We start from the raw sequence: 27,716 nt of genomic DNA, 5'->3' as shown, positions 1-27,716 counted from the left end.
TGACCTGGAACAAAAGATGCCAAGGGCTGAGGCTGGGGCTGGAAGGGCACACAGTGCCAGTGGAAGCCTCAAATGGCATACACCAGTGGGTTTCCTGCACTGTCTGGCAATGAGCCACACATGACTATTTACATATAAATTAATTAAAAAGGGGAAAAAATGTAAAAGTCACAGCCACATGTGATGGTGATTAACATACTGGACAGTGTAGAACATCTCCATCACCGAAGATAGTTCTACCGGGTGGCACCGGAACACACAGCAGAGAATCCAAAAGGCATTGAGCAGAGGTGAGACTGATTGGAGCTGGGCTTTATGAAGATTAACTTGTCCCTGGAGTAGGTACCTGGAGGTAAGAGAGAAACCTGGACCCAGGGCAGGCATTGTAATAATCCAGGTGAGATCAATAACCACGTTTAGGGACTTCCTTGGTGGACCAGTGGTTAAGAATCCACCTTTCAATGCAGAGGATGAGGGTTTGATCCCTGGTTGAGGAACTAAGATCCCACATGCCACAGAGCAACTAAGCCTGTGCATAGCAACTACTAAAGTGTGAGCTCTGGAGCCCGCACACCCCAGCTAGAGAGTCTGTGTGCTGCAACAAAAGATCCCACATGTCGCAACTAAGATCTGATTCAGCCAAATAAAAATAAGTAAATAAATCTTTTTAAAAATAACCACATCTATTCCCTGTGTTTCTCCTATCAGTATGCAGGAAAGCAGAGAGCCATGGTTCTCAAAGTGTAGTCCCTAGAACAGCAGCATCACCTGGGAACTTCTTGGTGTAAGAAATCTCAGATCCTGCCCCAGATCTACTGAATCAGACTGGGGTTCAGAGCAGCAGCCTGTGCTTTCATCAGCCCTCTCCCGATTCTGATGCATGATCCCCATATAGAGGCTAGGAGCCTACTCTGGTTCCAGACTCTACACCTCTAAGTGCTGCAATCAGAAGACCTGGCTCTATGTCTTACATCTCTTGGCTCAGCTGTTTACTGCTGCTGCTGCTAAGTTGCTTCAGTTGTGTCCGACTCTGTGCAACCCTATAGACGGCAGCCCACCAGGCTCCCCCATCCCTGGGATTTTCCAGGCAAGAACACTGGAGTGGGTTGCCATTTCCTTCTCCAAAGCATGAAAGTGAAAAGTGAAAGTGAAGTCGCTCAGTAGTGTCCGACTCTTAGCGACCCCATACATGGCAGCCCACCAGGCTTCGCCATCCCTGGGATTTTCCAGGCAAGAGTACTGGAGTGGGGTGCCATTGCCTTCTCTGCAGCTATTTACTAGCTGTGCTTAATCCCTTTGTGCCTCAGTTTTATAAGGATTAAAGGAGTTAGTACATGTACTTTTCTTAGAAGAGTGCCTGGCCTATAGTAAGTGCTCAATGAATGTTAATTTTTTTTTTTAATTGGGCATTTAAAAAGATTTTTTGGCACATTAAAAGGAACTGAAAGGACTACAAAATAAAGGACCGAGAAACTAAAACATTACAGATACAGAAGAGAGAAAGTCCTCAAACGAGACACAAGTAAATGGCAACATAAAATAGAGATGAAATACAAATTATTTTTAATCCTCATGGGCCACCTCATCTAAACTGCTATGGTATAGGGACTTCCCTGGTGGTCCAGTGGCTAAGACACTGAGCATCCAACTCAGAGGGCCTGAGTTCGATCCCTGATTAGGGAGCTAGATCCCATATGCCACAACTTAGCATCTGCATGCCACACTGGAAGATACTATGTGCTGCAACTAAGACCCAGTGCAGCCAAATAAATAAAAATAAATATTAAAAAATAAATAAACTCCTATGAGAAACGCTGGGCTGGATGAAGCACAAGCTGGAATCAAGATTGCTGGGGAAATATCAATAACCTCAGATATGCAGATATGCACCACCCTTATGGCAGAAAGAGAAGAATTAAAGAGCCTCTTGATGAAAGTGAAAGAGGAGAGTGAAAAAGTTGGCTTAAGACTCAACATTCAGAAAACTAAGATCATGGCATCTGGTCCCATCGCTTCATGGCAAATAGATGGGGAAACAGTGGAAACAGTGGCTGACTTTATTTTTGGGGGCTCCAAAATCACGGCAGATGGTGACAGCAACCATGAAATTAAAAGATGCTTGTTCCTTGGAAGAAAAGTTATGACCAACCTAGATAGCATATTAAAAAGCAGAGACATTACTTTGCCAACAAAGGTCCATCTAGTCAAAACTATGGTTTTTCCAGTAGTCATGTATGGATGTGAGAGTTGGACTATAAAGAAAGCTGAGCGCCAAAGAATTGATGCTTTTGAACTGTGGTATTGGAGAAGACTCTTGAGAGTCCCTTGGGCTGCAAGGAGATCCAACCAGTCCATCCTAAAGGAAATCGGTCCTGAATATTCACTGGAAGGACTGATGTTGAAGTTGAAACTCTAATACTTTGGCTACCTGCTGCAAAGAACTAACTCCTTAGAAAAGACTCTGATGCTGGGAAAGATTGAAGTCAGGAGAAGGGGACAACAGAGGACGAGATGGTTAGATGGCATCACTGACTAGATGGACATGAGTTTGAGTAAACTATAGGAGTTAGTGATGGACAAGGAGGCCTGGCGTGCTGCAGTCCATGGGGTTGCAAAGAGTCGGACACAACTGAACGACTGAATTGAACTGATGGTACAAAGTTGAATTCCTCCCACAGACAATGGACCAGCATCTGTCTGCCTCTTACCTGCCTGTCTATCAAATAATATTCCTAGGCCCGCTCCCCACCCTACCACTTACTTCCACCCAGGCCTAGAATGTCAGTTCTTCTCCCGGAAGGCAGGGGCATTTCCTGTGTCAGGGGGGCATTTCCACCAGGGGAGAATGTCAGAGCACAAGAGACAGATTTAATGTCCTGAGCTAAGATGTCCTGTAAGGAAACAAGTCAGGAGATGCCCCAGGAGACTTTCTCACAAGACCACCTGGGGATAGGAACGTCCAGAGCAAAGTGCCCAGTTGCCCACTGCTATTGAAAGCCTCAATTCATTTGGATCCATGCCAGCCAAAAGGCCATTTGAAATGGTACCTGGAATTCTGTCTACAGCAGGTAGCTCAATCCTGACTCAGGGAACCAGCCAGGGGAGGATGGTGTCAAGAAACCTGGGTTCTGATCTTGGCTGTGAGAACTCAGACACTCATTTTCTTCTTTGGATTCTATTTCCTCACCTCTAATGTGAGGTGCTTGGACTCGTGTGGTTCTTAACCTCTTATGGGTCATGATTTCCTTAGGAAATGTGATAAAAACTGCAGAACTTCTCCCAGAAAAATGTACACGGGCACACGTCCAGACATACACAACCTTATTATGATTTTAGCACCAGGAAACCTTACGAAACCCATGCATAGCTCACCCCTTGCGTCCATGGACACTTGGTTAAGAAATCTTGGCTAGATGGTCTCTAGTTATCAGGGTAAGAAGTCACTGTATTTGTATCTAATCTAAAGGAGCCGTATGTTAAAAAATTTCACCAAAAAGAAGAGATGTGAAATGGGCTTTCTTAAGATTCAAACAGTTGATGGGGTAAATGGTATACATCCATCTGAGAGCCTACCCCCAACCTTGTCATATTGCCTTGGCAGTCTCCCCCCACTTCCTGTTCCCCGCCCCAACTCAGCAGAGAGCGAGCATGTAGTCCTGAAAGACACTCCTGTCCCCACCAGCTGTCTCTGGCACTTCCAGAAGAGTAGACAGATTGTCTCTGGGCCACGACAAGGTAGAAGAGGAGAAGCCTGGCCTGCCTCTTGTCCCCCCGCCCCAAATCCCTGGCTCAGATGCCAACCACTAAAGAGGCTCCCAGATGCCACCCTCCACCCCCCAACACACACACACACACACAGAGCCACACTCATGCCCTCCCTCGCACAGCCACAGCCAAGGAAGGGACTGCACCTCCAGACACTCCGTGGTGCGGCCACCTGGAACAGGCAGGAGTTATTTTTAGAGGCCGAATGACAGGACGGGTGAGACCAGTTCCACCCGTCAGAGCTCCCGCTGCTGCCACCAGCTCCGATGAATCACCACCCACTATGCGAATGTCCACATCTGTCAGCATGGCCAGAGAGGCTGCACTGGCTTCAGGAGTGACTGTCTTGGATTGGTGACCATGCTGATCACACCAGCACGAGGCCAGGATCACACCAGGGGCAAGACGCCCAGCTTGAGTCAGTGCAGACTGACAGCCTCCCCCAGCCCAGTCCAGTCCAGTCCAGCCCCGCCCCAGGCCACCAGGCCAACAGGGGCCGCTCTCTGCACAAGTCCCTTCAGAGTGGCTGTTGATACCTCTTTCTCTCCTTAGTCTATCTGTAAGCCACCCACTCTGCACCTAAACCATGGCATTCTGGCTATTATGGTAATGACCCCTCTCCCCCCCAGTTAAAAAGGCAGACTTGGATGGTATCAACGCAGCTATTGACTGGTTTCATCTTTCTGGAGGGCATTTTGTGGTTTAACTGCAAGAGTTTTTGTTATGTTTGTTTTTGGCCACGCCATGTGGATTATGGGATTTTAGTTCCCTGACCAGGGATAGAACCCTTGGCAATGAAAGCACGAAGTCCTAAGCACTGGATAGCCAGGGAATTCCTCTCTGGAGGGCATTTTGGAAAAGTGCGTGATAAGTCTTAAAAGTGTGCACAACACCTCGGGGACCTCCCTGGGGGGGTCCAGTGGTTAAGAATCTGCCTTTCAGAGCAGGGGATGGAAATTCCCACATGCCACAGGGCAACTAAGCCTTCCACTGCAACTATTGAGCCTATGTGCACTGAAGCCCAAGCACCACAGCTCATAATTAATTCTTTTTAAAAGTGTGCACACCTTTGAACCCAGAGACTCCTCTTCTGTGAACTTATCTGTGGGATCAATGGCGATACTCAAAGATGTAGTTATAAGAACACTTGTCTGTTATATACAGGAGTCTTATATACCAGAGTAAAGTGGAAATTGGAATTACTATAAATGTCCAAAAATAGTGGGTATTTTATATAGTGATAATACATATCCTGAAATACTAAACAGCTATTAAACTATAATGTCATGAATCTATATGACTATACGTAATAATGTTCATAACATAATACAGATTTTTTCAAAGCATATGGAACATGTAACCGAATTTCTATAAAATATGTCTGCACATGCATAGAAAGAAGAAAACTGGAAGGAAATATTTAAAAAGTTATGTTCCCAGAGATTGTTTTATGATAGTGGAATCTCTTTTGTGTTTGTTTGGGTTGGGTTTTATTTCATTGTTTATCTTCTGCTGTGCATATATGTGTGAATATATATCATTTATATGAGAGAAGCAACAAGAAAGGCCCATAACCCTCACCTCACTCACAGCTTCTGGGCTGAACCATCAAAGTCCTTCCTGGAATCTCAGCAGAACCTCCACCCCTTCAGCCACCACTCTTATCAAGTCTCCCTCTGGCTTTGAACTTTGCTGCCTTCCCCCATAAACCCCTGGGATTTTGCTAATTGGGGGCACCATCCAGCCCTTCCCCAGAGCCCCCTGACACATGCCTCCACAGTGGAAGTCCCCTCCTCCAAGGCCCCCTGTTCACGAATCTCATCCAGAGAGAGTGTGTCTCATTTTACAGTAAGAGAAATAATAATTAACAAAGGTAAGAGTGGTAGTGAACCTTCACATTTATGTTTTGTGTTACTTTTTATAGAGCACTTTATCATACACATTTCACTAAACCTGCCCAGTGGTTTGTGAGGCAAGCAGTATCATACCCATTGCACAGATGAGGAAACTGAGGCCCAGCAAGTATAGCAGCACAACATCTGCCAAAGGTCTCATAGTGACGCAGATTCAAGTACAGGTCTGAGTTCGACACTGAAGCAGTTAAATGGAAGAACTGAACAGCTTACCCTAAGCCCACTTCTAAGGAGCCAAATTCTACAGAGTCCCTCCTTCCAGCTGAGCTCATAGTCACTACACCACCACCCCCAGCCCAGAACCCCACAAAAGCCCATCTGAGGCCACGTGCCCTGTGTCTCCACACGAGTCCATCACTCTCTCCCAGCTCTGGCAACGGGTCCTTGCTGGCTCCTCGAGTCTCCTAGCAACAAGACATCCTGTGGCGCCTCTCTTGCCACCTCTGGGCTCTCCAGCTCAGGCCTGTCTCACCGAGAGAAGGGGCAGTCAGCAGCTCCTCACAGGGGTTATGGCACCCATGTGTGGGGGGAGTGGGGGAGGAGATGGCATCAGCCAGCATAACCCCCACTCTGGGCCTGCTCCCAGCTCCACATTTGGGGCACTGGCTCTGGCTGCACTGTTCTTTTCTTGAGCTTCTGACTGCCTGCTGACTGGGACAAAAAAAAAAAAAAAAAAAGCTGAATCCTAGGGTTTAAATTCTGGTCAATTCCAATTTACTTTTGCATTTTTGCAATAAATGGAATCTTCCCATTAGAATAATGTTAAAAACAGCAGTAATAAGTACTAGCCACAAAACAGCTGCTTTATTCAGGGCTCAAAACCACCCCTGAGAAGCAGGAGCTAGCATTCTCATTTTACAGATGAGGAACCTGAGATGTAATTTGCCTGAAGACACTCAGCTAATGAATGAACAAGATTTGAACAAGTGTATCTGACACCAAAGTGTATGTTCTGACCACTGCACCACATCACATCTCTTAGAAATCGCCTGGTCCCACCCTCTTACCACAGAGGTAGGGAAACTGAGACCCCAGAGGGGGTAAAGGATTTGTAGTCATCTAGCATTTACTGAGCAGCTACTATGTGTGAAGCCCTGAGTTAGGAATGTGAATAATAAACTATTTCAGTTCCACACTATTGGATAAACAGGCTGTGACTATTTATTGAAAACTGTCAAAGCTGAGCAGTGGGTTCACGGAGGCTCATTATACTAGTCCCTCTAGTACTCTTCTGACTGCAATTTTCCATAATAAACATGTATTTGGCTGCATCAGGTCTTAGACGTGGCACAGGGGAGGCATGCCGACTCTCCAGTTGTGGTGTGCAGACTTAGTTGCCTCAAGGCATGTGGGATCTTAGTTCCCCAACCAGGGATTGAACCTGGATCCCCTGCATCGGAAGGCAGATTCTTAACCACTGAACAACCAGGAAAGTCCCTGAAATTTTCCATAATAAGAAAGTTTAAAAGGACTATAGAGAGATGACTGATGAATATGTAAATTTTAAGACTGGCTCAGCTCATTGTTCTTCAGTCACTCAGTTGTGTCTGAAACTTTTGAGACTCCATGGACTATAGCTCTCCAGGCTCCTCTGTCCATGGGATTTCCCAGGCAAGAACACTGGAGTGGGTTGCCATTTCCTTCTCCAGCAGATTTTCCCGACCCAGGGATCAAATCCCTGTCTCCTGTATTGGCAGGTGGAGTTTTCACCACTGAGCAACCTGGGAAGCACCTTTGGCTGGACTAGATAATCAGTAAAATCACCCAAACTTGGGGATACTTTGCTCTGATCATTTTGAAGTTCAGGGAAAGGCAAGTGTACTGCTACCCACATTGTAGTCTCCTCTCTTTCTCCATCCTTCTGTAAAATTCCTGCCTCTGTGTTGTTGCTAGGATACCCGTGAGCCTGGAGAATCCCAGTCTGACTGACTGGGCCTTCTGCCTTCTCACACTGCCCCTTGTGCGAGACAGCGCCCCTGACCCCAGGGAGCCGAGTCTCCTGGGCAGGCTCTCTGTGGATCCACAAGCCACACAACACAGGAGATACTGTCAGCCCCTGGGAGAGAGGCAGCTAGAAATCCAGAGGACTATGATTAGAAAGCAAATTACAGGCCTCTGTAGGTTTCCAAGTCACAAAAACTTCCTAGGAATCAGAGGTCCATTATTCAAGTCGCTCAAAGTTTCCAGAGAGGGTGAACACACACAAAGCAGGAGAATGAAAATGTGAGATGAACGAGAGAGAAACTACACAGCCAGACACAGAATAATGCGATCAGACAGGTGGAGAAGGAGAGGCCGCTGGGAGGCAGAACAGCACGATGGTCAAGGACCGGCAGCAGGTCAGAGTTCCAAGCCCTGCTCCAGTGCTTCCCAGCTGGGAGCCCGAGCAAATAGCTTCACTTCTCTGAGCCTTCGTTTTCTCGGCTGCAAATTGCAGATAATTCTAGCTACAATAGAGAGTGAATGGAGCCATTGAATGAGGCCAGACATGTCAAGTGCTTAACCTGCTTCCTGGCACATAGTAAGCACACACTAAACAGTGGCTTTATTTTTTTTAAGATATTTTATTTTATTTGGCTGCTCTGCGTGGCATGCAGGATTTAGTTCCCCAACCAAGGATCAAACCCATGCCCCCTGCAGTGGAAGCTCTGAGTCGTAACCAGTGGAACTCCAGGGAAGTCACAACAATGGCTTTAAAAAGAAGTGCTAACCATATGATCCAGCAATTCCACTTCTGGGTATTTATTCAAAAGAACTGAAAGCAGGCTCTTAAAGAGATGTTTGTACATCCATGTTCACAGTATCATTCACAATAGGCAAGAGGTGGGAGCAGCACAACTGTTCAACAACAGATGAATGGATAAACAAAACGTGGTATATACATACAGTGGAATATTCGACTTTAAAAAAGGACATTCTAACACAGGCTACAGATGAACTGTAGCATGGATGAACTGCAAGGACATGATGCTAAGTGAAATGAGCCAATCACAAAGGACAAATACTGTTATGATTCTACTTATATGGTGTTATCTAGAGTAATTAAATCATAGAGACAGAAAGCAGAATGGTGGTTACCAAGACCTGGGAGGGGAGAAGAATGAAGCATTATTGTTTAATGGGTACAGAGTTTCAGTTTTGCAGAATAAAAGTTCTGGAGAGATGTGATGATGATTGCAAAACAGCATGAATGCACCCAACACTGCTCAACTCCACTCTTAAAAACGGTTATGATGGTGAATTTTATGTTATGACTATTTTAACGCAACAACAACAACAAAAATGTTTAACAAAAAGTGCCAGGCTAAAAACCAAGAAAGAAAATAAAAGACTAAGAGGCCAAGCTAGAGAAAGAGAAAGAACTGAAAACATGAGAACATTGTAATATAGTGATGGGGTGATTCAAAGAGGAGACACACACTTCGTGTGCACACCCTTGCAAAGCCATGGAGCACAGAGGGCTTTCCAGTGGGATTTGCATTTCCAGAACGTTCAGGGCCTGCTTTCTACCCTCAATTCTGTGCCCAAAGAGGCACTGTTGTGTTTCTGCTCATCACTGAAACACAAGCCTGTGGGAGAATCCTCTACCACTACCCAGAATCCTCAGAAAAACAGAAAAGGATCAAAGCCCAGAGGAAGTGAAGGAAGGAATAAGAGGTAGAGACTGCAACTTTCATTCAGCAGCACAGCATGTGTAGAGGCCCTGAGCAGTGTGCTACATGTGGAGAGCACCCCAGGGTGGCAGGAGCCTCTGTTATGGAGAGGGAAGTGGGAGGGAGAGAGGGGGCAAAGAGTAAAGGGCCTTCAAGGATCACCTACCACACCCTGAACCTTGTCCTACATCATCATCTCAGTAACCTTTCATCATAACAGGCAGGCATTAATGTCCCCATTTGATGGAGAAAGAAATGAAAATTCAGATACATTAAGTAACTGACCCCAGAAAACATACATGGTAAACAGAGTAGGGATTTAAAAACCAGCTGCCTCCTAACCTCATGCTTATTCCTTCAGCCCATGGGATACCACTACGTTAAGGTCAAGACCATGAGTTCTGATGACCCAGCAATCCCACTCCTGGGCATATACCTGGAGAAAACCATAATTCAAGAAGATATATACATCCTAATGTTCATTGCAGCACTATTTACAATAGACAGGACATGGAAACAACCTATAGTCCATCAACAGAGGAATGAATAAAGAAGATGTGGTACATATACACAATGGGGTATAACTCTGCCATAAAAAGCAACAAAATTGTGCCATTTGTGGAGAAGAGGATGGATCTAGAGACTGTCATAGACAGTGAAGTCAGAAAAAAGAAAAATAATTATCATGTTATTAACGCATATACGTGGAATCTAGAAAAATGGTATCGATGAAGTCATTGGCAAAGCAGAAATAGAGACACAGACATAAGAACAAATGTACAGATACCAAGGGGAGAAGGGGGTGGGTGGGATGGACTTGGAAATTGGGGTTGGCATATATAATACACTACTACGTATAAAATAGATAACTAATGAGAACTGACTGTGTAACACAGGGAACTCTACTCAGTTCTCTATGGTGACCTAAATGGGAAGGAAATCCAAAAAAGAAGGGATATATGTATACATATAGCTGATTCACTTTGCTATACAGCAGAAGCTAACACAACATTGTAAAGGAACTGTACTCCAATTAAAAAAAAAAAAATGACCGGGGGTTCTGAAGTAAGGATCCCAAATGCCACTCGATTCCTCACTAGCTATGTGATGGGGAGAAAATTACTTAACCTTCTGAGTGGGTTTCCTCAACTGTCAAGTAGGAATGACCATAGCACACACATCATATGGTTTTAAGAGAATCAAATGTAATACTGCAAGAAAAGTGCCTTGCACACAGTCAGGCTAGGAAACCCAAAGCAACTTTTATTATTCATTATGTTTAGGCCTCTAGTCACCCCTTGCAGAAACCACACACAGACTTGCAGCCACTGCCTGTCCCTGGTTGAGTCTAGTGCAGTCTTTGGAGCAAAACAGAGGCCAGACCCAGAGCCCAGAAAGAGAGCTAAGAGCTCAGGGTGGGCAGGAACCTTGCAGGAGCAGCAGGAACATCCTGGAAATGACCTCCTCCACTCTGTTCTCAACGCCATGGCCTGCCTAAGTGGCTCTGCAGACGTTCAGTGGGATGCAGTCTGAGCAGATTCCATTCTCATGGGGCTGGACATCATAGAAACACCAGGGCTGCCAATTCACCTACACACTGGCCTCCACCATGAACTGACCCCTGCCCCACCGAACCTTCCAGGCCCAGGTGATCTACAATTGCAGAGCCTCAACACCAGGAAGGCCTTCAGAGACCATCTAATTTCACCCCCTGTCATACAGATGGGAACACTGGGGCCTGGAGATAAGTGGGGACCAGCTTAAGGTCAGAGAATAAGCCAGTGACAAAGCTGGAACTCAGCCCTGAGCCACCCGTCTTCCTGGTCTACTGGAGTTTCCTATTTTGCCTTCTCTGTTTCTTTGCTGTGTCACCTTCAAGTTTAAATATTCAAATTTGAAGAGGTTTAGTCACCTCTGTAAGTCTAACCTTGGGATGCGTGCCTTATAGCAAAGGCAAAAACTCTGGGGACAGACAGACCTCGGTTCAAACCCCCACTCCACCACTGCCCAGTTGAACGGCTCTCTATTCATTTATATATTAGAAGACTATGGAAGATGGCAGCTAAGAAGAGTGTAGAGACTTCTCTGGTGGCCCAGTGACTAAGCTTCCACACTCCCAACACAGGGGGCAGGAGTTTGATCCCTGGTCAGGGAACTAGATCCCACATGCCACCACTAAAGATCCTTCATGCTGTAACAAAGATCTAAGATTCTGCATGCCCCAAGTAAGACCTGAAACAGCCAAATAAAATAATTAATTAATTAAAAAATAAATAAATAAAAGGGCTGAGTTTACAGTCATAGCTCTGCCACTTCCTGGTGGGCAAGTCCCTTTATTAATCATTGCTTCAGTTTCATTGCTTCTGGTTCCTCTTCTATAAAGGCTGCCTCACACAGTCGGGCATAGAATGAGAAAAATATTAAGAAAAGACCTAGCATAATGCTTATTCAATAAATGATGTCTATTTTTAGTACTATGATTTTTAATGCTGCGATTGCAGCATGTTGCCATCAGGTAGCAAGAAGGTGTTTGTCACTCAGTCATATTGGATTCTCTGCAACCCCATGGACTGTAACCCACCAGGTTCCTCTGTCCATGAAATTCTCCAGGCAAGATTACTGGAGCGGGTAGCCAATCCCTTCTCCAGGGGATCTTCCTGATCCAGCGATCAAACCCGGGTCTCCTGTATTGGCAGGCAGATTCTTTACTGTCTGAGCCGCCCTCCTTCTAAAAGCTCTTGCTCTCTCAGTTCCCTTCATGGAATCGTGGACTGTTAAAGCTTTTTACAAAAAAAAAATCAAGACCCGGAGGGAAGTGACTTGCTCAAGGTCACAGAGTAAGTGCATGAGAGAGCTGAACCAGAACTCAGATCTCCTGACTCCTACAGACTTCATTCCATAAGCATGAGGTCTTACTCTCCAGGCAGCTGTATCTGTTCATGGATTTGGGAGAAAGGGTGAATGGTCTTTCAGACCCCAAATACCAAAATATAGCTGGCTTCAGCCAGAATGGAACTTGGAGCGGCCAACCGTGGGCCCAGGGCAGGAGCAGGGCGGGGTTCTGTGCTGGCAGACCAGGCCAGCTGGGCCAGCAGCCAAAGTGGCACTATAGGCACAGCTCAGAGCCCTCTCACCAGCTACATAATAAAGTAATTATGGGATTAGGGACAAAATTAGTCACTTGTGTAATTATTTTGCTTAGAACAAGAGCAGAAAGGGCCTTTTAAGAGAGTTGTTCCTTGGCCCCTCCCAAGAGTACTGCCGCAGAGACACAGATGAGTGAACACACACACAAACACATATACACACGGCAGTGATGGCAGTGGATGGACAGAGCTGCTTGGCTTCCTGTGGCAATGCTTCCCAGTGGGTCCGCACCTATCAGCGAAGGCCAGGGGCTGCATTCTCTGATGCCTGCCTGTGGGACACCGCTGTCACACTGCAGTAGGGTAAGCTGCCTTCCCTAAGGGCCTTCCACCATGGAGAATCTAGTGATACAGTCTCTTATGCCCCTCCCCAAGCGTTAATCACTCAGTGGTGTCCAACTCTTTGCGACCCAATGGACTGTAGCCCACCAAGCACCTCTGTCCATGGGATTCTCCAGGCAAGAATATTGGAGAGGGTTGCCATTTCCTTCTTCAGGGAATCCTCCTGACCTAGGGATCAAACCCGGGTCTCCCGCGTTGCAGGTGGACTCCTTACCATCTGAGTCACCAGGGAAGTTCCATGCTCCTCCCCAACTACATCATAATTAGATCCAGGCTCCCCCTGGCCCTTCTTCCATCATAGAGGTTAGTGGTACAATTTCAGAAGTAGCTGGGGTCCACTAATTCAGAGAGACCCCTGATATTGGTAATTGTGGTAAGTAGAATAAAGTGCCCCACCACCCAACAATGACCATAGACCAGAGTCTATGAGTACATTACCTCATATAGCAGAAGGGACTTTGTACATGTGATTAGGTTAATAATTTAGGGACCAATAGATTATCCTGGGTTATCCAAGTGGGTTCAATGTAACCACAGAGCCCTTATAAGTAAAAGAGGGAAGCCATGGAGTATCAGAGAAGGCGGTGGGACAGTGGAAAGAAGCTGGAGTGATGCTACCACCAGGAGAGGGCCACAAGCCAAAGAATGTGGGCAGCCTCTAGAGGCTGGCAAGGACAAGGTCCAGATTCTCCCCTGGAGCCTCAAGAAGGAACACCACCCTGTCAATACCTTGATTCTAGCCCCATAAGGCTCACTTTCAGACTTCTGACCTCTAGAACTATATGGTAGTAAATTTAGGTTGTTTTAAGCCTCTAAGTGTGTGGCAATCTGTTACAACAGCAATAAAAAATTAATATAGCCTTGGAGCCCACCTTTCCCTCCAGGATTGAAGCCCTCCATGAAATTCTCTCCTCAAGGGCCAGTCAGGGAGATTCCTAGGGCCAGAACAAATCTCAAATCATCCCTAGGGAACAGGCCAGAGAGACACCTGGGGGAAACAGCACCCCAGAAAGTGGGATGGTTCTGGGAGAAAAGGAGAGGCTATCCAACAGCTCCACTCCAGGGACTCAGCCCCTCCACCACATTCTCAGATAGGGACACTGGGCCCCATCAAGCAGACCATCCCCAGGGGTAGGCTGGCTCCTCTGGTAGGCAGGAAGAGACTTCCCGAAAGCAGAGCCTGTGTGCTGGCCTCAGCTCAGTCTGAATCACTCAGTAGCTTCCTCTCTCTGAACCACTGTCAACATGTCTCAGCATCTCTCAAGTGCCAGCCTGAGTGCATCTACGCTTTACATAGATGCTAAAGCTCCACGATGACCTTATGAGGTAGTCACTCCCATCATGCCCATTTAAAGTATTTGTTTATTTATTTGGCTGTGGTTGCGGCACGTGGGATCTTTCATTGCGGTGGGCCGGCTCTTTCTTGTGGGTTTCTCTCTAGCTGTGGTATGCAGGCTTAGTTGCCAGAGGCTTAGCTCCCCAAGCAGAGATCAAACCCACATCCCCTGAATTGGAAGACAGATTCTTAACCAGTGGACCACCTGGGAAGCCCCAGTCATGCCCATTTTACAGCTAAGGAAATGGACTCAAGCAGTAGGGAAGGGAGCATGGTTTGAATCCAGAAAAGACCCTGATGCTGGGAAAGATTGAGGGCAGGAGGAGAAGGGGAAGACAGAGGATGAGGTTGGATGGCATCACCGACTCATGGACATAGGTTTGGGTGGACTCCAGGAGTTGGTGATGGACAAGGAGGCCTGGCTTGCTGTAGTTCATGGGGTCGCAAAGAGTCGGACACGACTGAGCGACTGAACTGAACTGAACCTCACTCCACAGCCCTACTCCGCCCCCATCTTAGAGTGAATGAGGGCCTGGACACCAGGAACAGGCTCTTCAGACCTGCAAGGAACCCACAGCAGTTCCTGTCCCATCACCCTGGATGCTGGGGTTGTAAAGTGGCACAGCAGTTGGTCAAGAGTTACCATCTGAAAGTCACCCACAGCCTTTGACCCAATGTCTCCCTTTTGGGGCCCCATCCTAAGAGACATCATCTGAAATACAGAAAAAAAAGCACTTTAGGATATGTTCATTGCTGTGTTACTTAAAAGAGCAAAAAGTAGAAACAACCTGGCTGTCCATCAACAAGAAAAGAGGTAAATGGATCAAAGTCTTTAATGGAATCCTCTGGAATGACCATAAAGGGGGCTTTGCATACACCATTAAGTGAAAAATGCAGGGTGGCCCTGAAGATGTACTGGGGGGAATGATAGCTGGAAGGAAACACACCAAACTCTCAACAGTACTCAGGAGTGATTTTTTTTCCCTTTTCCTGTTTTCTGAAATCTCTGCTCTGTTATTACTTTGATAATTTTTTTAAAAGATTATTTAAAAAAAATTCAGTAATTGCAATGGAGCCGTGAGGGCCCCACACTGAGCAGTCAAGGAGACGTGGGGGAAGAGGCAAATACGAGCTGGCCAGGGAGGTAGTGGAGAAGCTGAAAAGAAGGGTGGGGTGTCATAGAGATGAGGGAAGAGATAGAAGTGGGGATCCCCAGGGTCAGTGTGGCCTGGGAGGTGCTGGTGACTAACGCTTATCCCCATGTCCCCAGTAGCATTCACAACGCATCAAAAGGAATTAGCCATTGACCCCCACATACTCCTCAATGAGGAGTCTAAGAGCAGCCAGTGTCCCCATGAGCAGCAGGCACTTCCAATGCAAACCAGGCACCCAGGAGAAGCAGTGATGCGCTGCCCCACGGCCATCAGCTCCCAGCCCAGCTCAAGCAAAGCAGAGAAGGCCTCAGGCAGAAGAGCCTGGCCAGGATTTTCTCCTTTCTCCAGGACAAGACTCTCCTGGTCCATAGAGGAGACAGTTGTTGTTTAGTCCCTAAGATGTGTCTGACTCTTCTGCAACCCCATGGACTGTAGCCTGCCAGGCTCCTCTGTCCATAGGACTTCCCAGGCAAGAATACTAGAGTGGATTGCCATTTCCTTCTCCAGGGGATCTTCCTGACTCAGGGATCAAATTCGTGTCTCCTGCATTAGCAGGCAGATTCTTTACCACTGAGGCACTAGGGAAGCCCTCCTGGTCCGCAGTGAAATGAAGTGAAAGTCACTCAGTCGTGTCCAACTCTTTGCGACCCCATGGACTATACAGTCCATGGAATTCTTCAGGCCAGAATACTGGAGTGGGCAGCCTTCCCCTTCTCCAGGGGATCTGCCTAACCCAGGGATTGAACCCAGGTCTTCCACATTGCAGGTGGATTCTTTACCAGCTGAGCCACAAGGCAAGCCCTCTTGGTCCATAATCACTCACCAGTTCTGTCACTTGTTCCCACAGGGACCACATTCTACACAAGCACACACGCGGGTGCAGGCACATATATACACACACACACTCGCTTCTCGGCCCCTCCCTCAGCCACTCTGAGGCCCATCCCTTAGATGCTGGGCCTCCTTGGTATAAGCGGACACCCCCAACACCCAGAGTCATACCACCAGCCTGCTTTCTTCACCTGAAAACCTCCTTCCTCTGTCCCCCAACCTCATCACAGACCCTGGGCAGACCTGAGCCGAGGAGGGGAGGACCCCCAGCAACTTACATCCCACTTCACTGTCCCAGCCCCAGCGTTAATCCCTGCCTCCTGCCACACCCAGGGCAGGCAGCAGCCAAGCTGGGGCTGCTGCTTCCACAGCCCCGAGGTGGAGGGAGGTTGGGTCACAGAGTTAAAATGCCAAACCAGGCACTGAAGGCCAGTGACCTAAGATGCCACCTCTGACTCTCAATCTAGTGAGTCAACAAGAAGCAGGGTCAAGTCACTACCAGCAATCACCCATGACACCCTGGTCCTGAGAAAACAGACCTTCCTTACTGCAGCCCACAGCGTACACACGGTGACCACCCTGCCGGTCAGCCTGTGCTCGTGAGCATGGCTGGGAGAGACAAGGCCAGGACCAATGAGCCGCCCCCTTTCCTGCCAGTGAGCTCAGCCTTATTACTTTGCTTCATTTTCAGCTCATCTGAAAGAGCCTCATTTGAGGTCCCTGGAGGATCTTAAAAGTGTTATTCAAACATTAGCTCTGACACGCGGCCTCCCCTCCTCAGACATCACCCGCCCAAGGCAACGCTTTGCTGCCTGCTTTTTGGCACCGCTGGGGAAGAGCAGCGGCTTCAATCTGCCACGTGGCACCACAAGCCCTGCCACCTCTAGCCCTCCTCAATCTGGACTTTCCCCAGCTCCCTGCCTATTTTAGAGGAGAGACCAGGGAAGGGACTGGGTATTTCCCGTATGGCAGGCGTGTCATCTCGTTCAACCTCTGCCACAACCCCAAGGGTGGCATTAATATTCCTGCGTCATCAATGCAGAAACTGAAGCTGAGCACCCCAGACAAGGTCACCTAGCTGGCACATAGCCAGATGAGGCCAGGAACCCAGGACTGCCGAGTCCCATGACTTTTCCAACCACTCACACCTGCTCCAGCACGCTCTGCCCTGCCTGCAGGTCCGCCCCACCCTGAGCAGAGATGGGCAGCCATCCTTAGCTACCCCGTAGCATACAACCCCGAGCCTGGGCCCAAGTGGAAGGGACAAGAGGGGGCTGCAAAATCTGGGGCTTCTAGAAGGAAAAAATGAGACAATGCTAAGAGCTGGTTGCAACGCCCCATTCTGCCCTGCATCTTACAGGGGCACCTACAAAAAAAACATGATCAGAGCTCAACAAGAGGCCAGGTGGGAGAATGGGAGGTAGAAAAGGAGGAGATATGGGCTGTGTGGTTAGGGAAGTCAGAGCTAGAAGGCCTTGGTCTTTACAGGTAAAGAAACTGAGGCACATGGAGGGGAAGGGACCCACCCAAGGCCACGAGTGAGTCTGTGGCCATGCCAGGTCCTCTGATGCATAGGTTAGTTTTCCTAGATCTGGAAGAATGAAGGGCCTGGAGCAGATGCTGCTTGGGATAAATGAATAGAACAAACGAGGGGACCCATCACCTCCAGAGCTGAAGAAGAGGAGCACAGAAGCCTACGCAGTGCTTCCATGGGGACCCCAGTCTCGCTTCAGTCTCTCACTTCCACAGAGAAGACGTAGGCAGGAGGGAGGCCCCTCCATTCACCAAAGCTCGGGCTCTACCAGGAGCCAATCACAGCCCAGGAAGGAGGCAGAAACTTTGGTTCCCCTGGCAACGCAGACAAAGGCCTCTGCACAGCACAGCAATCAGCTGGAAGAGGATGCACTCCATATTCCACCCCATTCACTCAGGGCTCTCCGTTCCTTTTCTCATAATGAGGGAAACAACCCTATCCTTCTGGTTTTAGCTCCCGACCTCCAGCCACACCTCTGGGCCCATCTCAGATCAGGAGGAGGGGTAGGGATGGGCCTCTGAATTGGGGTCTTAGGGCAGTAGTTGAGCCCTATCCTATCTGGGGGCAGGGGATGCTTCCCAGGTGGCTCAGTGGTAAAGAATTCATCTGTCTCTGCCAACGCAGGAGACGCAGGTTCGATCCCTGGGTCAGGAAGATTCCCTGGAGGAGGGCATGGCAACCCACTCCAGTATTTTGCCTGGAGAATCCCCAAGGACAGGGAAGCCTGATGGGCTAAAGTCCATGGAGTCACAAAAGATTCAGACAGGACTGAGCAACTAAACAGTAACAACAACCACCACCCTGTCTGTGGGGGTCCTCTCTTGCCAGGTGTGCGCCCCTCAGTTGAGCCGGGGGCCAATGTGGACGTTCCTCAGCACATCAAGCCCCCCCACCCCTGACCACTCCCCAAGAGGCCATGCCGGCTGCCTGGCATGGAGACACAGGAGCGCCTGGAAGGGCGGCACGTGACCTAGCCCAGCCCCAGCAGTAATTCACAACTGGATCTGAGCATATCTCATCACCTTCCTCCTGGAGTCTCATTTTCTCCATCAGTAAAGTGTAAAATCTAAGACCTACGGTTCTTTGGAAGAACAGCTCCCTGTCCACACTCACCAAAAAAATGTCTAAGGAGAGGACACAGCAAGGAGCTTACCTTACACCACTTTCAAAAGGTTGCCTGGGGGACTTCCCTGGTGGTCCAGTGGCAAAGACTCCAAGCTCCCAATGCTGGGGGCCCAGGTTCGATTTCTAGTCAGGGAACTAGATCCCACATGCCGCAACTAAGACTAGGCACAGCCAAACAAATAGATTAATATAAATGTTAAAAGAACACAAAGAAAGCAAGGTTGCCTGGCCCTTGGTCCAGAGTCTGGAAATAAATAAAACATACCCATCCACTGGAATTGTCTCTTTGTACACACTTTGAGAAGATGAAAGAAAAATCACAAGAAAACTGATGGACTCTGCAAATAGCTTCCAAATATAACCTCCAGCTCAGTCACCTCCAGGCCAAGCCAGAACATCCCCGTTCCCTCATCCAGACTCCAGCCCAGCAAGGACAAGTATGTGCAGTGTCCCAACAGAAGGATCCCTTGTCGCTCAGGGAGGAGTCAATTATTCAGAGATTCCAGGAAGACTTTCCACATAGAGAGTCAGAACAAAAAGAGAGGTTTTTCAGGAAGCTTCTTAATTCTCATCAAAGTCGAACTATTGACATGCAAACCTATGTGCATTCACTATGCTTTCATCTCTATGATCCCTCAAGCACCTAACAAAAAAAAACTAAGAAAAAAAGATAGAAAAGGTCATTCCCTGGAGGTTCAGTGGTTAGGATTCCAAGCTTTTACTGTAGAGGGCTCAGGTTCAATCCCTGGTCGGGGAACTAGGATCCCACCGAAAAGAAAGAAACCCTGCAGCCCTCCAGGATACGGCTGCTTCCCTCCCCTCACTGCCCCACACCCACCAGTCCCTGCGCTTTGTCTACCCCTCCTCATCACCCACTCTCTTATCTGTTCCCTTCTGTCCTTCCAGGCACCCATCGTTTCTCACCGGGGCCACCCAACAGCCTGCCCACTGACATCTGGGCTGCAGCTTTGCCCTTCCATCCCATCCTCCCGCCTCCAGTAATCAGATCACATCATTCCTAACCCATCACCCTGCAGTGGCCCTCATCGCCAACCGGACAAGATGCAACTCCTGGCCCATGTGCTGCAGGATCTGAGCCTGTCTGTGGTCTCCTTTGATTTTCTTGTTGTCCCCAGCATGCACAGCAAACTTCCGCCACTCCAAAGCACCCTCCTGTTTCACATCTCTGTGTTTTTTTCTTTGCATTCGTGGTTCCCTCTGTTTGGAATGCCCTTTCTGAAGCCCCCAACGTTGGATGGAGACAACAGCTGACTTTCCTGAGAGCTCAGTGCACACCAGGCTCTCTGCTAAGCCCTTTGCAGTCCCTACTTCATTTATCCTCACCAAGACCCTATGAGGCAGGTGCTTAACGCAGCCTCTTTACGGGTAAAGAGAAGTGGGATCTGAGATGTGAATGAAGCTGGAAGAAGTCAAATGGTTGACAAGGGGAGGAGCTAGAATAGAAATCCATATATCTGACTCTGCTTTTGTTCAGTTGTTCAGTCATGTCTGACTCTTTGCCACCCCATGAACTGCAGCACACCAGGCTTCCCTGTCCTTCACCATCTCCTGGAGTTTGCTCAAATTCATGTTCATTGAACCAGTGATGTCATCCAATCATCTCATCCTCTGTCATCCCCTTCTCCTCTTGCCCTCAGTCTTTCCCAGCATCAGAGTCTTTTCCAATGAGTCAGCTCTTCACATCAGGTGGCCAGAGTATTGGAGCTTCAGCTTCAGCATCAGTCCTTCCAAGTGAATATCCGGGTTGATTTCCTTTAGGATGGACTGGTTTGATCTTGCTGTCCAAGGGACTCTCAAGAGTCTTCTCCAGCACCACAGTTCAAAAGTATCAATTCTTCGGCACTCAGCCTTCTTTATGGTCCAGCTCTCATATGTATACGACTATTGGAAAAACCATAGCTTTGACTATACGAACATTTGTCGGCAAATCTGACTCTTAGGTGGCCCCAATCCTCTGCGCCCCACTCCCAACCAGGAACAGTGCCACTATGATGGGGAACAGAAAACAGTTCGTCCCCAGTAGCTCCTCTTCTTTCCGGGCCTTTGGGAATAATCTGCCTCAGAACGCCTCTGGGGAGGGCCAGCCTGTTCCTTCCTGAGTTTGCCTCCAACCCTGCATTCCCACAACCACACAGCACAACCTCTTCAAGTATGCAGAGTCTGAGGCCCTAGCTCAGGAGCAGAGCTCTGGAATTAAAATTACTGGCCCATCAGTGACTCTCAGGAATGTCTTTCAGGAAGTCAAAACTCTTTGGCTTAGGATCAAGGGACCACCACAATCTGGTACCAGCTCATCTTTTCAACCTTAATTTCTCACTGCATCCCTGCCCCATGCATGTGTGTTTTAACCACCATACACTGGTATTTACCACCCCTGCCAGGCTGGTCCTCACTAAAAGTTGCCATTTACTAAGCACCTCCTAAGGGTCATGCCCTGAGCCAAACACTTAACTAGCATCATGCTTCCCTAAAATTCATTCATTCATTTATCCAATACATACCTACTTAACATCTTTTAAGTGCTCTGCAATGTGGAACGAACATGAGGTTAAAAATAGAAGACAGATTTCCCTGGTGACCCAGTGGTTAAGAATTCGCCTTCCAAAGCAGGGGACACAGGTTGCAGAACTAAGATCCTACATGCCACAGGGCAACTAAGTCTGAGCGCCGCAACTACTGAGCCAGAACCTTAACTAGAGAGACGCCCAGGTACCACAACCAAGATCCCTCAGGCCACAATTAAGACCGGATGCAGTCAAATAAATAAATAAATGTTTTTTAAATATAATAAAAGATGAATGGTTACAAACTGTGATAAGCATTATGAAGAATCATGAGGTAGAGAGTAGTGCAGTGGGGCTAGGGAGGGAGGTATCTAACCAAACCAAGCTGTAAAGAAAGAGAAGGATCTCAGACAGCAAAAAGCCAGGGAAAGAGAATTCAAAGCAGAAAGAATCAGTTCAGTTCAGTTCAGTTGCTCAGTTGAGTCCAACTCTTTGCAACCCCATGGACTACAGCACACCAGGCTTCCCTATCCATCACCAATTCCCAGAGCTTGCTCAAACTCATGACCATCGAGTCGGTAATGCCATCCAACCATCTTGTCCTCTATCATTCCCTTCTCCTGCCTCCAATCTTTCCCAGCATCAGGGTCTTTTCCAATGAGTCTGTTCTTTGCATCAGGTGGCCAAAGTATTGGAGTTTCAGCTTCAGCATCAGTCCTTCCAATGACTATTAAGGACTGATTTCCTTTAGGATGGACTCATTGGATCTCCTTGCAGTCCAAGGGACTCTCAAGAGTCTTCTCCAACACCACAGTTCAAAAGCATCTGCTTTCTTTATAGTCCAACTCAGCTTTCTTTACAGTCCAACTCTCACATCCATACATGACTACTGGAAAAACCACAGCTTTGACTAGATGGACCTTTGTCAGCAAAGTAATGTCTCTGCTTTTTAATGTGCTGTCTAGGTGGATCATAGCTTTTCTTCCAAGGAGCAAGCTTTTTTTAATGTCATGGCTGCAGTCACCATCTGCAGGTCCTGGGGTAGGGAAGGATTTGCTAAATCAACAGAGAGAAGTAAACGACCCGGGCTCAGGATGGCAGCAGCTGGAGTAAGCCCCCCTCTAGGTACACTCTCTCCTTCTGCTTGAGCCTGATAAGAGCAGGCCAGATTATAGAGAGAAAAACCCTTCGGACGGAGACAGGCTACTTGCTAGCATGTTAGCTGATCCTATCACCGTCCCCAGGAAGCAAGCAAGGCTTGCGGCCCTCATTCTGTCCCTCAGAACTGGAGTCACTTGGTATGCTATGACTTGCCTAAGGGCAGAGAGAACACGGCGGAGCTAGGACTAGAATCATAGTACGAAGCTGTTTGAGGATTACGGAGCTGAAAACCCTGCTGTACCGATGAAGACACTGAGGTTCAAGAAGAGAAAAGGATGTGCCCACGTTCACATGCTGAGTAAGCGATGGAGCTAGAACCAAGAGTCCCAGCCATGAGCTCCCCACGCAGCCTCCCTTGAGAAAGACGGCCATGGGGACAAAGGTGAGGCTGGCCTTGGGGTGTCGGGGGAGGGAGGCAAGGACAGGGCAGCCCTGCCTCCTTCCGCCTGCCCCTCTCCAGCTCCCAGCCCTCCCACTGCTTGTGGGTGCAGCAAAACCTGCCAAACCAGTGCCTGTGCCCGGGCAAGTGGCAGGGCACAGAGTCAGAGAGGCAAAGTAGGCTGCGGACACCAAGAGCTAAGGGCCACGGTGGCTTCCCTGGAGGTCCACGGTTAGGACTCTGCGCTTCCAATGCAGGGGGCCGGGGTTCCATCCCTGGCTGAGGAGCTAAGATCCCACATGGCCCGCAGCACAGTCAATAAAAGAGCAAGCTAAGAGACAGGGAGGACAGAACAGCTCCTCTGAGACCTGCCAGCCAGGCCACATGGGCACTGCCCCGGGGCCAGCAGTGAACCGGTCTGTCACCCAGAATCAGCCACAGCTGGCCATCTGGCACAAAGCCCTGCCCTCTGCTTCCCCCACCCCCGCTCCGGACACTGAAATGTCAGCTGTCAGAGCCACCAGGACAAGAGACCCAGGAACTTACCTGGGAGGACAGGAGGCAGGGAAACGTGACAACTATGATGCACAAACACATCTCCCCTCCCAGCCACAGCCACCAGGATCAAGTCCCGCCACTCTTGGCCTTGTCGGGGACACACATGCTCTCAAGGGACACCCTGCCCTCCCCACAACGGCAGTGACCAAGTGCCAGGAGATAGCTGACGCAAGTCATGACTGTAGGGGGTGGAGGTCAGGAGACGGGCACGCCTAGGTGGCTCTGGGACTCTTGACACTTGACTCTGCTCTGTACCCCTGAGACTCTTGTGGACCTGGGAAAACCTGCCCTCTGGGGCTTCAGTCTTGCTGCCTTTCCCGTGGGGTCACTAGGTCAACTCCATCGTTTCAGGGAGCCTTGAAACTTTGCTCTCACCGCCCCCCCCACCACTGTACCCCTCACCACCTCCTGCCCAAAGGAAAACATAAGAGGTTACCCCCGCTAGTGTGCAGGCCCCCCCCCGGACAGGGCTGGCCTCTGTGTCCGGGGCCACCTGGCTGGAACCTCTTCTGTCAGCACTAGTGCCAGTCAGGGTAGTGCGGCCCACCCGGCAGAGTATGGGGGAATTGATGATTCTATCAACTTCTCCCAAGTGCTCAGAACCCAGTTCAGAAACCACTCTCAAGGCCTGTAAGACCCAGAAGTCACCCTCTCAGCAAGAAGGACCCCCGACATCAGTCTGGGCCTTTGATCTTGGGATACATGGGTCAGGCAGGCGCCCCACAAATGTCAGGGACTATCCTCATATCTCAACTGAAGGCAAAAGGAGATAATGAGATGGTTAGATAGCATCACTGACTCAAGGGACATGAACTTGAGCAAACTTGGGGAGGACAGGGAAGCCTGGTGTGCTGCAGCCCATGGGGTTGCAAAGAGTTGGACACAACTTAGGGACTGAACAACAACAACAAATTCTCATATCTCAACCAATCCCCTCCCTTGGTAGATGGGGAGGAGGAGGCCCAGGGAGAGGCAGGGACCAGGCCAAGGTCACACAGCAAGGCCGCGGCAGAGGCGGAACCTCCGCCCAGACCTGACCCCCAGCCCAGGGCTTCCAGCACCTGCCATCTCCTACAGCACAGACGATTTCCCAAATTCAAAATCATGTATCCCACGGAGGCACCTAGAGACACCTTCCTCGCCACTGCTTGGAAACCACCAGAAACTGGTTCAAAGTTCTGCCGTTCAATACAGATCACGTGTGTACCTGCTGAATTCACTTCTGTGTCCCAGCATGTGGGTCCATGCATGAATTCGTGACAGTATGAATTCAGTGCAAACTGGCTGACCAGCTCAAGGCTCAGTGGAGGGGAGTTCCCAGGCAGTCTAGTGGTTAAGACTCCATGCTGACACAGCCAAGAGCCTGGGTGCAATCCCTGGTCAGGAAACTGAGATCCCACAAGTCATGCAGTACTGCTAAAAACAACAACAACAAAAAAAAAGACTCAATGGAGGAGCGACTGGAGGCAGAATCCATTCCGAGGCCCAAGCACTGAGGGTGGGAGTAGAGCTGGGGGTGGCAGAGCAGGAAATAGCAGAGAAAGGCAGAAAAAGCTCAGGATCCAAGCAGGTTTTGTAGAACAAGCAGGGATACTGTGGGCCCACAGCTTCAGAAACCCTGGGCCCCAAAGCAAGACAAGTCTCCCCCAGTCACCTTGAATGTATGGACCTGAAGTCTTGTGTGCATGTTCCTGTGACTTGGTAAGGCCACCAAGCCAGCCACTCTGTCGTTTATTCGGTCACCTGCTCCCTCACTCTCCAAAACTTACAGGCTGAAAATCAGTGTCAGTAACAGTCATCTCCCACTTGCCAGTCGGTGCTGCCAGACCCAGAGGCTGATCCTCACAGCACCTCTGGCCAGGAGTTGAGCTCCTAAAGAGTGAGGACCTGAGCTGAAACCAGGGGCAAGCCACTTCTCCTAAGACTCACAACCGCATTTGTAAAATGGAGATGGTGATGCCTCCCTGCCCTCCCTTAGGGAATGCTCTGCAAGTCATATACAGTGATGGATGTGAATATGCTTTCTGTAAAGTGTCAAAGAGATATAAGAGATTATTCATAACAATAATATTGCCATCACTAGCCTCACTGGCCACCAGAGAACTTTGTTGTTCAGTTGCCAAGTCGTGCCCGATTCTTTGCGACCCTATGGATGGCAGCACACCAGGCTTCCCTGTCCTTCACTATCTCCCAGAGTTTGCCAAAGTTCATGTCCATTGAATCAGTAGTGCCATCCAACCATCTCATACTCTTTCACTCTCTTCTTCTGCCTTCACTCTTTTCCAGCATCAGGGTCTTTTCCAATGAGTTGGTGGTTCGTATCAGGTGGCCAACGTATTGGAACTTCAGCTTTAGCATCAGTACTTCCAATGAGTATTCAGCGTTGATTTCCTTTAAGGTTGACTGGTCTGGTCCCCTTACTGTCCAAGGGACTCTCAAGAGTCTTATCCAGTACTACAGTTCGAAAGCATCAATTCTTTGGCACTCAACCTTCTTTATGGTCCAGTTCTTACATCAGTACCTGACTACTAGAAAGACCATAGCCTTGACTATATGGAACTTTGTTGGCAAAATGATGTCTTTGCTTTTTAACACACTGTCTAGGTTTGTCATAGAGAATTCCAACCTCTAAATGTTAGTGATCATCATCATTATGGCCACCAACAATAATTAACACCTATCAGTTGAAAATGGCAACCCACTCCAGTATTCTTGTCTGGAGAATCCCATGGACAGAGGAGCTGGGTGGGCTACAGTCCATGGGGTTGCAAAAGAGTCAGACACGACTGAGCGACTAACACATAACACATCAGTTATGAGACACGTGACTGTATCGCGGGCACAGTCCTCTGCTTGTTGCCTACTTTCTCCCATTTCAGCTCCATAACCTCTGAAGTGACAACTATTATTGGGTCCATTTTACAGATGGCAAAGCTTAGGCACACAGCAATGAAGTATCTCATTGAAATTCACACAGTAGGTGGTGGAGCAGGGGTCTACACCCAAGTCTATTTTAGTCTGGAGTTCCAGCTCATTCTACCACCTGGTGGGAGCCTATTGCCTTGTTAAAGCTACTCCCCATTTACAAAAGCCTGTTGTGGCCCAAAGTGATATGATCACTTCCCTGACCCTTGCAGCAGGAACCCCTGACATGGGTAGGACTGGCTGATTCTGTCCTCCCTGTTTGACAAATGAGGCAACTGACCTCCAGGAAATCTTGTCAACCATGTATTTTAGGTCACCAATCATAGAATAGTAGGAATATAAAGGACTCGGGAGAGTGGATCCAGTGGGGGAAACTGCAGCCCGGAGAGGGAAAGAGACCTGCCCAGGTCATTCATTCAAACCTTTCCCAAGACCTCTGCATATGTGAGACACACATATGAAAAAAAGCAGTGTGGGGACTTCCTTGGTGATCCAGTGGTTAAGAATCCACCTTCCAATGCAAGGGACTTAGGTTCAATCTCTGGTCAGAGAACTAAGATCCCACAGGCCACAGGGCCACTAATCTGTGTGCCGCAACTAGAGAAGCCCTCACATGCCTCAACTAGAACAAGCCCATGCTCCTCAACGAAGAACCAGCACAGCCAAAAAACAAAGAAAAAGAGAAGAAAGCAGTGTCTGCTCTTCTAGTTTTCTAACGCTGTCCCCACCCCCTGCCCAATCCCACCTTTGCATCCAGGGCCTTTGCCACCACTTTCCTAGTCTTAGTTCCCAGTTTAGCAAACGAGGAAACTACCTTGGTCAGTAAAGAGTTCTAGAGGCCAACACAGCTGCCCCAGGACCACATAAAGCCCAGGAGGTCAGTCTAAGCACTCTCCCAATCCAGGGAGGTCAGGAGGTAAAGACGGTGCCCATGCTGTATTCATAGGGTTGTGCCACCATCACCACTAATTCCAGAATCCTGGTTATTCTTAGCAAGCCCCAAGCTGTAGCCCCCAATGCTCCTAGGAACACAGAGCTCCTCCCTGGTTTGGCCCAGATGCCCCTTTTCTGGGAAAGGCCAGGGTGCCCCTAGGAAGAATTTCTCTGTGGCAGAAGTGGAGCAAAATGTAAACACTCAACGGACACTGTGTCCCACTTAGTGAAACAAAGTTGTGGATTGTCTGGGAAAGGGGCCCACTGCATGAAGCCAGCCCAAGCCCAAGTCTTTTCCTAGCCTTGCCTCTCTAGCTGCTCTGAATGCGGCGATTCTTTAGGCCCCTGGCCTCAGTTTCCCCATCTGCCGGCTGAAACATGAGCCTCCCACACCTCACAGAGGGATCCCTTCTAACAAATGGCTAATCTCTTCCAC

The 27,716-nt window shown here is 48.7% G+C and overlaps 1 protein-coding gene across 3 annotated transcripts in view; it reads right to left on the bottom strand.

Moving 5' to 3' along the window:
• The window catches only part of EPB41L1 (erythrocyte membrane protein band 4.1 like 1), a 135,467-nt gene that overhangs the window by 82,303 nt on the left and 25,448 nt on the right, over positions 1-27,716 (bottom strand). The window contains exon 1 of one of the 3 annotated variants that reach the window (XM_070472582.1): positions 17,804-17,919. The exons of the other annotated variants lie outside the window; for them this stretch is intronic. The gene's annotated coding sequence lies outside the window, so the exon portion shown is untranslated. Of the gene's footprint in view, positions 1-17,803; positions 17,920-27,716 lie in introns of those variants that run through there. 3 annotated transcript variants of the gene reach the window in all.

The sequence above is a fragment of the Odocoileus virginianus genome, chromosome 9, assembly GCF_023699985.2.
Source record: "Odocoileus virginianus isolate 20LAN1187 ecotype Illinois chromosome 9, Ovbor_1.2, whole genome shotgun sequence".
Lineage (NCBI taxonomy): Eukaryota > Metazoa > Chordata > Mammalia > Artiodactyla > Cervidae > Odocoileus > Odocoileus virginianus.
Note: the sequence above shows the minus strand (reverse complement) of the source record. Positions and strands in the feature narration are given on the sequence as shown.